The following is a 14,554-nucleotide window of genomic DNA, read 5'->3' as shown; positions in this document are numbered from 1 at the left end:
AGAGAACCCAACCTAAGACAAACTCAATCTGCAGGCTCTTCACAAAACTGTTATCAAGATTTGACTCTCTGTTACTACTTCTATATTCTTGCCTAATTATTTTAAAAAGAGCTGTATTAGAAAATAATTGACATACAATAAATTGCACATAGTTAAAGTGTACAACCTGATAAGTGTTGACACAGGCATGTCCATGAAAGCACTGCCACAATCAAGATAGTGAATATAACAATCATCCTTACCTCCTTTGTAATCCCTTTCTTCTTCCCCTCACTGTACCCTTCCATTTGATATACTTTCTGTCACTACAGATAAGTTGTAGTTTTTTTTTTTATTACCTTTTGGTCTGGCTTCTTTCACACAGTATAATTATTCTGAGATTAATCTACTTTGTTACTGTATTGTATTGCTCAGCAGTACTCCACCGTAAGTATATCACAATTTGGTTATTTATCTACTTGTTGATAACCACTTTGGAGAACAGTCTGCCAGTTTCTTTAAAAGTTAAGCATCCACCTACCACTGGATGTAGCCATTTCACTCTTAGGTATTTACCCAAGAGAAAGCATATGTCCATCTAAACACTGACATATGAATACTCCTGGCAGCTTTACCTGTATTGGTAATAATCTGGAAACAATCCATTTCATCAGTACCTGAATGGATAAATCAATTACCATATATCCATAAAATGGCCTCTTACTCAGCAATAAAAAAGAATAAACTCTTGATACATACAATAACACAGATTAATCTTAAAATAGTTATGTTGAATAAAGAAGCAAGACCAAAAATGGGTACTTATTTCCTGACTTCTTTTTTTCCTTTTTAAATTGTTGTAAAGATATATGTAACATATCATCTGCCATTTCAACACTTTTCAGGTGTATAATTTAGTGATATCAATTACATTAATCTTATCATGCAACCATCACCCATAATTGTTGCCAAATTTCCTATCATCATAAATAAAAACTCACTCACTCACAAAACAAAAACTCCTCTTTTTCCCCTCTCTCCTTCCCCTGGTTACAACTAATAAACTTTGGTCTCTATATATTTGCCTATTCTTATTACTTCATACAAATGAGATCATACAATATTTGTCCTTTTGTGACAAATACTTTTTTTTAATTGGCTACTTTTTTTTTTCCTCAATCATTATTTTCCTTCTACTCATTTAAAAAGGGAACACAAGGAATACTTTGTCTTCTCTTAGTGGTTATCCTTGAAATACATCTTTACCTTCAGTACACACAACACATGGATCTTAGAACACTGATCAACCCCTCCTGGCTTACATGCTATTGTAGGCCAGTAGTATTTAGTTCTACCTTGTTTGTTAACCACAATTTAGACATTATTATTGTTTCCTTCCACCAATGTTGGCTTAGATTTTACTCAAGTCTACCATTTTCTTTACTATTTCTTCTTTCATTTCATACCTTCCTTTTATGACCATTTTCTTTCTTCTTCAAATACATCATTTAAGACAATATTTTTTTAAAGTGTGGGTTGTGACCTATTGGTGAGTCTCTTTGTGTTTCTCATTCTATCGCTTGACAACAATGTGTGTATTTCTTCTTATTTATTTTGCTTGGGATTCCGTAGGCTCTTTAAATTTGAGCATTTGTGTTGTTTCATCAATTCTGACAATTTTTAATGGTATCTATTAACACTGCTTCATTCCCATTCTATGTTTTTTTTTTTTTTTTTCTGGGACTCTGATTTGGTCACCTCATGGTCTCTCTTGTATTTTCTATATCTTTTTATTTCTCTGTACGACCTTCTATGCAATTTCTTTCTCTTTTTAATAGTGTATTATCTCCTGATTTAGCCCAGCACATAATTTTTAAGTTCAGCTGTTATATTTTTTTATTTAAGATAGTCTATTCTTTTTTTAACGTGCCTGGTCACTTTTACCGTATCTTGCTTTTTATTCATGTTTTAGAATCCCTCTTTTATTAACCGGAGCCCAGGTGCACAAGGGTTAAGAGCTATGGCTGCTAACCAAAAGGCTGGCAGTTCGAATCCACCAATGGCTCCCTGGAAACCATATGGGGAAGTCCTACCCTGCCCTATAGGGTCGCTGAGTCAGAATTGACTTGACGGCAACAGGTTTGGTTTTATTAAACATATTAAACACATTTATTTTATGAACTATATTTCTAACAGCTGAAATCTCTGTACATCTGTTTCAGCTGTTTGTTGTTTCTGCTGACTCTTGCTCATAGTTTAGATTTTTTTCCCTCTTTATGTTTTGTCATCTTGCTGTGTGTGAGAACTTATTTTTTAGAATTCTAGCTCTGTGATTATTTGATAGCTGAGTATTTATGATTGTTTTTGCCCAGGTACCGAAGAACATTATAGACCCAGGTCCGTTTAAACTTAAAATCCTCTACTTGTGGCGTTTTAGGAACCACGCTAATATTGTAAATTAAGACCCCAAATCCAAGTAAATGTCAGCTGGCAATTATCAGGGAACATTTTAACTTCACCCAGGGCTGCAGGCCTTTGCAAGATGGCCTCTGATCAACCTCTAGCTTGTGTGGAACCCAAAGCTTTTTCCTCAGTCTTATGCCCCTTCATGCACAGAGCTTCTGTGCCAACAGGAATACACGAATGCCCCCCAAATACGCAGTGACTTCCGCAATTGTGTACCTCACAGGATGTACTTCTGTTTCATCCCTACCTCCCAAATTTCCCTTATTTTCTTACAGATTCATCCACTCATTTTAAAGGACTTTTTTATGTTGAATCTAGTATTTCACATGCTTGGTACAGTAAAGGATTCAAGAATTGTTGCTTATTATATTGTCAGAAGATGGAAATCTATTTATTACTTCTATAATTGCTTTGTAAAATTTAAAGGAAGGGTATTATATTTATTTTTGATACATTTTATTTTAGTGTGTTCAGTATAGTCCAAGCCTGTCAAGAGCACTTATAATCTTGATTGAATCTTTATATTAGCTTACCTTAGAAGCTGTATATCATCTGCAAATTTGTTTAAACTTTTCAGCCTTCACCCAAGTCACTGATCAACACAGCTTCTGACAAAAAGAAAAGCTTAACAATTAATTTTGACAATCTTTATAGCAAATCCAACATCTATTCTTAATGCTGTCAGATATATTGAATCACCAACTTAAATTTCCATCATAATCAAATACAGAAAAATTCCCCTACTCTAATTACTTCAAGTGGTAGACCTTTTTAGAAGTAATATTAAACTGAATGAAAAAATATATTTATCATCAAGGGAAACCAGCAGAAGCATGAAGCAAATTGGATGAGGGAAGTCTAAATCAAAAAACCAAGCCTGTCACCATCAAGTCAGTTCCAGCTCATAGCGGCCCTATACGACAGAGTAGAACTGCCCCACAATGTTTCCAAGGATGTAAATCTTCACATTAGCAGACTGCCTTATCTTTCTCCTGTGGAGCAGCTGGTATGTTTGAACTGCCAACCTTTCTGTTAACAGCTGAGTACTTAACCACTGTGCTACCAGGGCTCTCCTTAACTACCCTAACCTCCAAAATTGCCATGAGTCCCCATCTCCCACGGGAAGAAACACAACTTACTTAAATTAGTATCTTCAGGGCCAATGTTAATAAAAAGGCTGTGCAAAGCGTTTCCTAATTTAAGAACACTGTAGGGGAAACCCTTGTGGCGTAGTGGTCAAGTGCTATGGCTGCTAACCAAAAGGTTGGCAGTTGGAATCCCCCAGGTGCTCCTTGGAAACCCCATGGGGCAGTTCTACCCTGTTCTATAGGGTCGCTGTGAGTCGGAATTGACTCAGCGGCAGAAGGTTTGGTTTTTTGGTTTTGGCCTTCTATTAGATCTTTTGGTAAAATTTTAGCTTTTTCATCCTTTTGCTGTCTTATAACGGAGCCCTGGTGGCTCAGTGGTTAAGCGTTCGCCTGCTAACCAAAATGTTGGCAGTTCAAATCCACCAGCTGCTTCTTGGAAACCCTATGGGGCAGAGTTCTACTCTGTCCCATAGTGTCACTGAGTCAGAATCAACTCAACAGCTTCGGGGTTAGTTTGCATTGTTTTATAAAGGAGCCCCGGCAGTTCTAATCTGTCCTGCAGGAGGATCTGACGTGACTCAAAGGCAATGGGTTTTTGGTTTTTATCGTTTTATAGCACAAAGCTTAGAAGAGGGAAAGCTTGAGGGTTTCTGCTTTTAACAGCATCATGAAAATCTGTCGCTAGGTTTTTTGTTGTTTGTTTCTTTTCTCTCCTTCACCATACTTTTAGTTTACATCTTTTACTAATATCAGTAATCAATGTCAACTTTTGTAAAATTTTTACCTCCGACATCAACATAAGGCCAGGGGTGTGTGTGTGTGTGTGTGTGTGTGCACGTGTACGTGCGTGTGTGTGCGTGTGTTTACACGTTCCCATCAGAAATAAATGAAGACTTACACTTCTCGCCTTTAATGCACTGCTCCTGCATGAAGAATGTATAAACCACTGATTTTGGATCTGCATCTTTATTTTTCTGAGCAGCAACTATGGGTTTAAATAAAACACTTAGCTCCTGTTGTTCTTTCTTCTCAATATTTGATGTATATCCTGCAATAATGTAGTAGAAAAAGTACAGCCTTTGGAGTCACGTAGATCTGTGTTTAAATCTCAACCTCCCCAATAACTGTCTAATCTGAAGCAATTCACTTTATCTCTCTGAATTTGTTGGGGGAATAATACAGCGGCTCCCAATCGGTAGCTGCAAGACTCACATCCTGTGTAAACATGATTTAATTTTATATGTGCAGTGCCTAGGACAGTGACTGCCACGTAATGTGTACTCTGTTATGTAAGCTCTCTTTTTGTGTAAGTTGGTACTTCATTTTCACTTTGCATGATCTTTCGAAGGATTTTTCAGACTAAATTTTCTTAAATCCTAGCCTTGACAGAGTTCTGTGGTTTTAATCAACAATTATCAGCAATATACATAAAATACTTTCAAAATAGCAGTATACCAATAATACTAATGAATATATCCCACTAAGATGGTACAGTCCAAAATCTATGTTCTAAAGTCACTAGATATTGTTCCTTTTCCTGTGTGGTTATATCATCAAAATATTAGTTACATAAACTTCCTTCAGTTCCTTTTCAGATTTTTCTTTTCATTCCCACTTTTTAATCTAATTTTACTTTTGTATATGTACGCATACATGATTCCAAGGTCAAAACTGTATAAACAAGTTATATTTAGAAAAATTTCTCTTCCATCACTGGTATCTTTCGCTTGTTCCATCTCTCTCTCTGCCTGTGGGTTACTCTAATACTGTTTTCTCCCCCCCAACCCCACCCCCCACTCTACAAGGTATCCTTGAGATCATTCTACATTGGTACATAGAGAGTTTCTCCATTCTCTTTTACTGTGTTGTTTGGATGTACTTTACTTCATCTAATCATCGGTACACACCAAGTTTCCACATTCTTTTATGACTGTATAATATTCCATACTGTTGTTGTGAGATGCCATCAAGTCGATTCTCACTCACAGCGAGTTCGTATGACAAAGCAGAACCACCCCATAGGGTTTTCTTGGCTGTAATCTTTACGGAATCAGATGGCCAGGTCTTTCTCCTGAGGAGCTGCTGGGTGGGTTTGAACTGCCAACCTTTCTTCACCACCTGGACTCCTTCATATAGTCCCATATTAATGGGCATTTTGGTTGTTTCCACTCTTTGCTAGTACAGATAATGCTGCCATGACTAACCTTATACAAATGCCAGTTTATATTTTACGTTAATGTGTCTTTGGAATAGATTCCTAAAAGTTAGATGCCGGGGTTAAAGGGTAAATGCGTATGTCATTTTGCTAGATATTACCAAATTGCCTCTCACAGGATTTGTGCTTTTGTATTCCTACTAGCAATGCATGAAAAAGCATGGTGCCCCACAGTATACAGAGTATGTTGTATAACTTTTGGATGAGAAATGGTATCTTAGTACCACTTTAGTTTGCATTTCTCCTTGTATGACTGAAGTTGAACATCTTTATGTCTGTCATCTTTTTCTGTGAACTCTCTGTTCATATCTTTGGTCCATTTTTCTATTGCCATGATGGTCCGTTTGACTTGATTTTTAGGAGGTTGTTTTCATTAAAGGGACTGGCTCTTTGTGATAGAAGTTCCAAATACTTTTCCCCACTTTATTACTTCTCTTTTGACTTTGCTTATAGCATTTTTCACCATGTAAAGGTTTTTTTTTTTAAGATAGTAAAATTTATCATGTTTTTATTTCTTCTGGCATTGAGTCATAGTTAAAAACTCCTTGGCTTACACATTCCTACATTTTTTTAATAAATGCTGCTCCGTGGCTGTTTTTCTTTGTTCGTGCTATTGGCAAGTCTGCGGCTAACCTCATCTTTCTGCCTGGAAGCCCAGGGGAATTTGTCTTACTATCTTGAAAATCCAATAGTTTTACTAGGGACATGACTTGGAGTTGATCATTCTGGATCAATTTTCCCAGGACACAATGAGCCCTTTCAATCTGTAGATTTGAGTCTTCTCTGATTTCTAAAATGTTTTCTTCGGTTAAAGTTTTAAACATTAGCTCTGATTCATTGGCTCCCCACCCCCACCCCCACCCCTACCCCCAGGAACTTTAATTTTTATGTATCTTCTACATCCATCTTATTTACTCATTTTCTGTATCACTTTCTCTGGGATTCATTTATGTTTCCTCACTTAATTTTCTTTCTCTCGGCTGTTCTCACACCTTTCCTCAACGCCCCTCATATTTTCAGTCAAATCAATTCTTCCTTGGCACCTTGGAATTTACCTTCATTTTAAAAAGATCATTTTTGTCCTTTTCATTTTACTCACTCAGCTTAGTAAAGTCACTTCTCACATTTTCATCTTTTTGTCCATTTCTTTTTCAGTTTTTAAACTGGGATTTGAAATTTTTATTTCTGCAAATGCTTGTCGAAAAGATTTTATCCAGCTGGAGGTCTTGTGCTACAGCAGCTCAATGATTGGGGAGCCTTTTCATCAGATAAAATGTTTCTCATTTTATGTTTTCTACTTACAGTAACTTTATATGTATGCTGTCTGCCATTTTCTATTTATTTCCAAATGTTTTAATTTTCCTAAGCCAGATAACAGCTGTATATACACAAAAATGGGGCATTTGGATGACTTACTAGGTTTCTTAATTCAACCTTCTGTTGGTTTAAGAAGTATTTTCAATCAATGACTATTTTGTTTCTTTAGGGTCCTTAGTTCCTACTACTTTTTCTTCTTCTTCACCATTAAGTCTCTGGGAAGGTGGTGCCTAAAGCAGCAAGGACAAGTACCCTTCCTTTCGTCTAACAGTTCTCAAACCTGTTCTCAGTATTTCCCAGTTAAGGGTGGGGCTTCTGTTTCTGGGAGTTACTTTCTGTGTTCAGCTGCCCCCAGAAACTCTTTCTCTCTCCTCCTTTCTACATAGTCTCCACCTGACTTGCCACTTCAATGTGGGGTCCAGAACTGGCTCTGCTTCATTTTACTGTTTATTTCCCTACATGAGAATAATGTTGGCTAGGCATGGGTGATTGTTGCTCTCCTTATAGAAGGAAGAGATTTAAGGGTAAGCACTGCCTGCTAACCAAGAGGTTAGCGTTTCGAACTCACCAGCCACTCCGAGGGAGAAAGATCTGGCAGTCTGCTTCAGTAAAGATTTACAGCCTTGGAAACCCTGTGGGGCAATTTTACTGTCTTACTGGGTTACTATGAATCGGAATGGACTTGACAGCTTTAAGATAGAGAGATTTGTATTTACACAGGGGCCATTATCCTATGCTAACTTGGAGGTGGATTTGAAATTTTATTTTTTAAAAAATTATTTTCTACTTTTACTGTAGTGTGGTAACAATTTTGTTCAGCTATTTCCAATTTTGGAATTTATTCAGGTTTCTTTGTGGTCTAAATATTAATTTTTATAAGTGCTCCAAGTGCACTTAAAAAGGTGTATTCTTTTTAGTGGATTTGGACTTTGATATATAGCAGATCTACCTTACTGATCATTTATGATTACTAAATCTTGTCCACTTAAGGTGGCTTATTTGAGAGAGAGAGATGTTAAATTAGTACCATGTTTCTATTTCTCCTTACATCTTGTAGCTTTTATTTTACAAACGTTATTGATGTTACTTGGTACACAGACATTTTAAAAAACCTTCGTTGTGAATTCTAAAAATGTCCTTCATCTTAATACATTTGGCCTAAATTCTACCATGTCTGAAACAGATGACAAATCCTGTTTGTTAAAAATTTATATTGATCTGGTATATCTTTGCCCTCCCCTTTATTACTATTGTTATTGTGAAATATTGTTAAATTTCATATCATTTTTGTTGTTAGGTGCCATTGAGTAGATTTCAACTCATAACGGCCCCATGAGACAGAGCAGAACTGCCTCATAGGGTCTTCTAGGCTGTAATGTTTTCAGTAGGAGCTCTGGTGGCACAGTGGTTAAGCACTCGGCTGCTAACCAAAAGGCTGGTGGTTTGAACCCACCAGCCGTTCTGCAGGAGAAAGACGTGGCAGTCTGCATCCATAAAGATTTCACCCTTGGTAATTCCACAGGACAGCTCTACCCTGTCATATGGAGTCACTATGAGCTGGAATTGACTTGACGGCAACAGGTGGAGCTAGATGTGTCTTTCTCCTGTGGAGTCGCTTGGTGGGTTCAAATCACCAACCTTTCGGCTAGCAGCTGAGTGCTTAATTGTTGAGCTACCAGGGTTCCTTTTACTATCATTAATCCTACTTTCTAAAAGTATGTCTTTTGTACAAAGCATATAGTTGGATTTTGCTGTTAGCCAATCTGAAAATCTTTCTTTTAAATGAGTTGAACCCATTTACATTTACTGACACACCTGAAATTTTTTTTGTGTTGCAATACTGTTCCATGTTCTAATTTGTGTATGTACTGACAGACTATATAACATTTACATTGCATTTTATCACCATTATCCCCATCTTTTAATCTTAGTGCCACACATATATTCAATGCTCACCACTGGACCTTACATTAAAGATTCTCCAATCATTTCCTGGTTCTCTGAAACTCGTTCTCTAGGTTATTCTTCAGGAGGAATCATGTATCCTAGAATCCTTTCATGTTTAAATGTCAGTCTGTGTCCTGAATTCTTGAAGGATAATTTGGTTAGATATGAAACGTTTTATTTGTTGAATTTTTTTTTAAATGTTGCTTTGTTATTATCTGGCATAAAATGTTGATGTCAAGGAATCTAATCCAATCTTTTTTTATAAGTGACAATCTTTGCGTGGATGCAAAAAGTTTTTTTTTCCCCTTTATTTTTTAAATCCAACAGTTTTACAAGAATACATCTCAATGTTAACTGTTCAGAGTTAATTCCTCGGATTCACAGTGTGCCGTTACAACATATGTAGTTTTAAACATTCTTTTAAGGAAAGTGTTCTTGAATTAAACTTCTAATATTTGTTCTATTCCATTGCTTTGGTTTACTTTTGGGGAACTCCAATTACAAGTATTTTGGCTTTTTTAAAATCTGTCTTCTTTGTCACTTTCTTGACTCCTTTAAAAAAATCTTTGGTATTTTTCACTATCCTCTATTCCTCTTATTGTGCTTTCTGTGATATATATATACTTTCATTCTAATTTAATCTTGATTAAATTTCTTCCTTTTCCTAATTTCTTCCTGAGTTCTATCAGCTCTCATTATATATACATATATATATGATCTACCGTCTTATTCTTGAGCTCTTCTAGTTCTGTTTTGTGTTCTTTCAAAGATTCCACCTTATTTTCTCTTATTTCATTTTTAAATTTAGATTACTATTTTCATGTGCTTTTTCTGCTTTGTTTTCATTACAGGATGTGATGTTATGTGGTTCATTTTTGTTTTTTCTTATAACTTAGAACGTAGTTATATTCCTTTTCCCCACATATTTATGTTTTCCTGGACTAATTAAAGAGGAGGTTACTGTGTTATACTGTATGGACACCATAAGATGTTTCTAAGTCCATTCTCCAGTTGAGGGGTATTTGGGTTGTTTCCAGTGTTTGGTGGTTATAAATAAAAATGTTATAAATATTCACAGGGAGGCTTTTGTGTGAACACAGGCTTTCATTTCACGTTTTATGAGAAAAGCGTAAGACCAGTCATTGGGGAAATGCAAATTAAAGTCATAATAAGATATATATACCTCTTAGAATGACTAAAATCTAAAAACAAACAAACTTAAAATGCCAAGTGCTGGCAAGGATGATAACTTATTGGCGCTCTCATAATTGGCTGATAAATTTCAACATGAGAGTGGATCGCTAGGCCCTAAGATAAGGGTATGCTTAACTTTGTAAGAAACTGGCAAACTGTCTTCCAAATGGGTATACTATTTTGTATTCCTATCAGCAAGGTATGAGAGCTCCAGTTGTTTCACATCCTTGTCAGAACTTGGTATTGTCTTTTTTGGGGGGGTAAGGGGGACACACTGAAAATTTTCCTAGAAAGGGTGATTGGGCACACATACTTTTGTGTCTTGATGCACTCTCACAAGCTGTTTTCTAGAAAAGTTACATCAATTTATATTTCTACAAATAGTGGTTAACCATTTTTATCTCATTGTACCCTAGTCAACAGAATGTTACTTTAGAAAGGTTAAAAAGACTGTTTTAAGGTTTATCCCTTTAATTACAGGTTAAATTTTTTTCATGGTGGACATTTGTGTTTGTTCTTCTGTGATGATGAGTTCATGTCCTGTGCTCATTTTCTATTTATTTATTTATTTATTTTTTACTGATATAACATAAGGCGTACACTCCCCAGAGGTATAAATCACACTTTATATGTAAAGCAAGGTATGTCCACCTCTGACCTCCCCACTCAATTCTTTACTCTGTTTGAAATATACTTCATGTGAGTAAACATTTATCAAATGTCAACTATATGCAAAAAACCTCCCCTAGACTCCAGTGAACACTATGAGAAACAAAATATAGAAGCTATATAAATTAAGAGGGATTCTGTAGGGCAAAATTGTTTGCATTTGACTACTAACTCAAAAGCTGGTGTTCAAATCCACCCAGCGTGTTTTGGAAGAAAGGCCTGGTGATTTGTTTCCATAAAGACTACAGCTAAGAACTCTGGAACAGGTCGGGTCACCATGAGCTGGAACTGACTTGACAGCAATAGGTTTATAAATTAAGAATTTGAGTATAGGGTTGTTGTTGTTAGCTACCATGCTGTCAGCTACTGTTCAGTTGGCCCTCAACTCATGGTGACCCCTTGTGTTAGAGTAGAATTTGCCATTGGCTGCTAACCTAAAGTTTGGAGGTTCAAACCCACCCAGTAGCTCTACAGAAGAAAGACCTGGTGAACCACTTCTGTAAAGATTACAGTCAAGGAAACTCTATGGAATATAAAAAAATATAGGGTGTTGTTATTAGGCACCGTCGAGTCCCTTCCAACTCATAGCAATCCTATGTACAACAGAATGAAACACTGCCCGGTCCTGTGCCATCCTTATAATCATTGTTATGCCTGAGCCTGCTAGTGCAGCCACTGTGTCAATCCATCTTGTTGAGGGTCTTCCTCTTTTCTGCTGACCCTCTACTTTATCAAGCATGATGTCCTTCTCCAGGTACTGATCCCTCGTGATAACATGTCCAAAGTAGAAGAGATTAATTCTGATCAAATAGAACCTTACTATACTTCTAGGAGGAGGCTGAGCTAGATATGAAATACAACAATGAAGAAGAAAGTAATTCTTGGCAGTGGGCACAGAGAGAGAAGGAAAGTACAAAGTAGTTCTAAGTTTGCAAGTAATCAATGTAGGCTGTAATATGGAGGGGCACAAGCTACCCTTTACTGCTTGGAGTGGCACAAACTACCCTCCTTTACTGTGACGGTTAAGGTTATGTGTCAACTTGGCTAGGCCATGATTCTCGGTGGTTTGGGAGTTTTGTGATGATGCAATTTGGCAGTTATGTAATGATGCAGCAGCCATCCTCCATTTTGTGATCTGACAACAACAGGATATCAGTTGAAAAGGGAGTTTCCTTGGGGGTGCGGACTACATCCAAAATATATGGCCGTTCTGGAAAAGCTCACTCGCTCTGGAATCTTCACCCGGCTTGTCATCATCTGACCTCAGGTTCTTGGGACTTCAGCCTGTCGTCTGACCTGCCAATTCTGCAGCCAGCTACCTGCCATCTGACCTGCCAATTTTGGGGTTCATCAGCTTTTGCAGCCCACGAGCCAGCAGCCCATTGTCTGACCTGCCAATCTTGGGTTTGTCATCCCCTGTAACCGCATGAGTCAGGTGAAGCCTCCAGCCTGACGCCTAACTATTGACTTGGGACTTGCCAGCCTCCATAACCGCATGCGCCATTTCCTTGAGACAAATCTCTCCCTCTCTCTATGCTTCACTGGTTTTGCTTCTCTAGAGAACCCAGCCTAGAACACTTACTCTCTTCAAAGTAATACTATCAGTAACCTGATGGAAGCATCAAAAGTTCACGAAAACATAACAGAAATGATCAAATTGCCACTTTGAATTTTTTTTAATAATGTAAAAATAACTTTTCAAAAATTAATGTTGGGAATAAAATACTACCTCTACTACCACTTGCAATACATTTTAGTCTTCAACTTAAGTATGTGGCATCCTGGCCCACCCATCCTCTGCAGGAAGGTAGCAGAGCAAGTTAGGAGCTTGGCCCCTGACAACTTTGCAAAGCAAGGTACTTTTAGGTATTATCAATTCAGACTCTTTTTTTTTTTTTTTTTTGGTCACAATAATTTTGAGTTTTTCTCACAGCAGCCAACTAATACAAATTCCAAACTGAGGAGTGTGGGTTTTGTCAGTAATACAAGGGCAAATAAAATGTCTTTTAAAAATGGAAAAAAGGGCCCGATTTAGGGTAGTGGGAGTGAGAACAGAAAGATGAATAGGAAAGCCATTTTGCAAGTGGAACGTATAGACTATCCAGTTGGGTGAAAGGAAAACGGAAGAATCTGAAGTTTCAAATCTGAGCCACTCAGAAGGTGCCGATACCATTAGTTAAAACGGGAAACATGAAACGGAGTTGTTTTATACAAAGTTAGTGTATGACTGCCCAAAAGGCAGTGAGAAATGTGGGTTACAAGCCCAAGGGAGCAGAACTTCATCTAGGTTTAGGACTCATTTACATAAAGATGACAGCTTAAGCAGCAGTAAAAAATGAGATTATGAAGGGAAAAGTCATAGGAAGTTTACCCGGAAAAGGCAAAACACTGGTATTTCAATTTCTCCATTCTTTAAAAAATTAACCGTTGAAGTGGAATGATATGTTTCAGATGTTTGTCTTGTGAGCATTTTCCACTATTAATGGAAATCCTCAGGATTCAGGAACGCAGTTTTAATTAGCTGAACATCACTAGCTGCAATGATTTTGATTTCTACATGGTTTAAATTTTTTTTTTTATTTTCAGTCATATATTGTTTAATTTATACCCATAATGGTCATATTGGTTAAAGACTCTAAAGGTGAAATATGCTAAGTTAATAAAGAATACAGAAATACTTCAGCAAATTCATCTCAAAATGTTCTAAAAAGTGACATTTATATGACCAAATTTATTATAACACAGCTAGGTAGTTCTAGTACTCCAAAAAATACTGTTAAGAAGAGAAAATGATACTATATACAATTTGGTTTTTCAGTTATTGAGGAAGCAAATCGGTCATATTTTGTTATGGATTGAACTGTGTCCCCCCAAAATATGTGTTGAATTCCTAGTCCTTCTGTCTGCAGTTTTCCTGTTTGGAAACAGGGCTCGTCTCCTGTTATGCTAATAAGGCCATACCAGTACAGGGTGGATCCTAAGTCTAACCACTTTTGAATTACAAAAAACTAGAAGAGAGGCAAAGACACAGATGGAGGAAGAGGAAAGCAGATGGAGATAGATGTATCTACAGACCCAGAAACTCCAAGGACTGTAGGCTATTAGAAGCTGAAATAAACCTCCTGCTATTGCCTCACCCTCAATTTGGACTTCTAGCGACATGAACTGTGAGAAAATAAATTTCTGTTCTTTACAGCCATCCACTTTTGGTAATTTTTTCTTATGGCAGCTCTAAGTAACAAAGGCACATGTCAAATGTGTTATTTAGAGAAGTGCTTACGATCACTCTAAAATCTTCACTCACAAAATTTCTTAGGTTTTTACAGTGCCAAATGCAAGAATTTCAAAGAACAGATCCTGAGAGTAGTTTTTATTGATTTTTTTTAATGCTGAATCAGGTAAGTGAAATTTAATCTACCTTCCGTCACAAAACACCACATTTACTTAAAAGGTGTTATCCCTTTAAGAGTGTTATCAATTTGTTCTCTTACAGTTAAACTTCACACATCACTTGATAATGGAAAAAGTCTAAATTTGTACATATTATGATTACATTGGAATATAACCTTTAATATATTAATCTAAATGAAAATCATTTTTAAAGTCACCTACTACAGTTCACACAAAAATGACAAAAAAATTTCTAAGGATCTTCAGAAGATTATATAGTATGAAGTCT

At 36.7% G+C, this 14,554-nt stretch overlaps 1 protein-coding gene across 8 annotated transcripts in view; it reads right to left on the bottom strand.

The window, feature by feature from the left end:
- The window catches only part of CAB39L (calcium binding protein 39 like), a 194,438-nt gene that overhangs the window by 177,101 nt on the left and 2,783 nt on the right, over positions 1 to 14,554 (bottom strand). For 4 of the 8 annotated variants that reach the window (XM_049853033.1, XM_049853030.1, XM_049853026.1 and 1 more), the window contains exon 2: positions 2,979 to 3,053. The exons of 2 other annotated variants lie outside the window; for them this stretch is intronic. The gene's annotated coding sequence lies outside the window, so the exon portion shown is untranslated. Of the gene's footprint in view, positions 1 to 2,978; positions 3,054 to 4,431; positions 4,907 to 14,554 lie in introns of those variants that run through there. 2 more of the 8 variants (XM_049853028.1, XM_049853032.1) reach the window with 2 other exon arrangements.

The sequence above is a fragment of the Elephas maximus genome, chromosome 14, assembly GCF_024166365.1.
Source record: "Elephas maximus indicus isolate mEleMax1 chromosome 14, mEleMax1 primary haplotype, whole genome shotgun sequence".
NCBI classification, from domain to species: Eukaryota; Metazoa; Chordata; class Mammalia; order Proboscidea; family Elephantidae; genus Elephas; species Elephas maximus.
The sequence above is the reverse complement of the archived record's forward strand: the minus strand, read 5'-3'. Positions and strand labels throughout refer to the sequence as shown.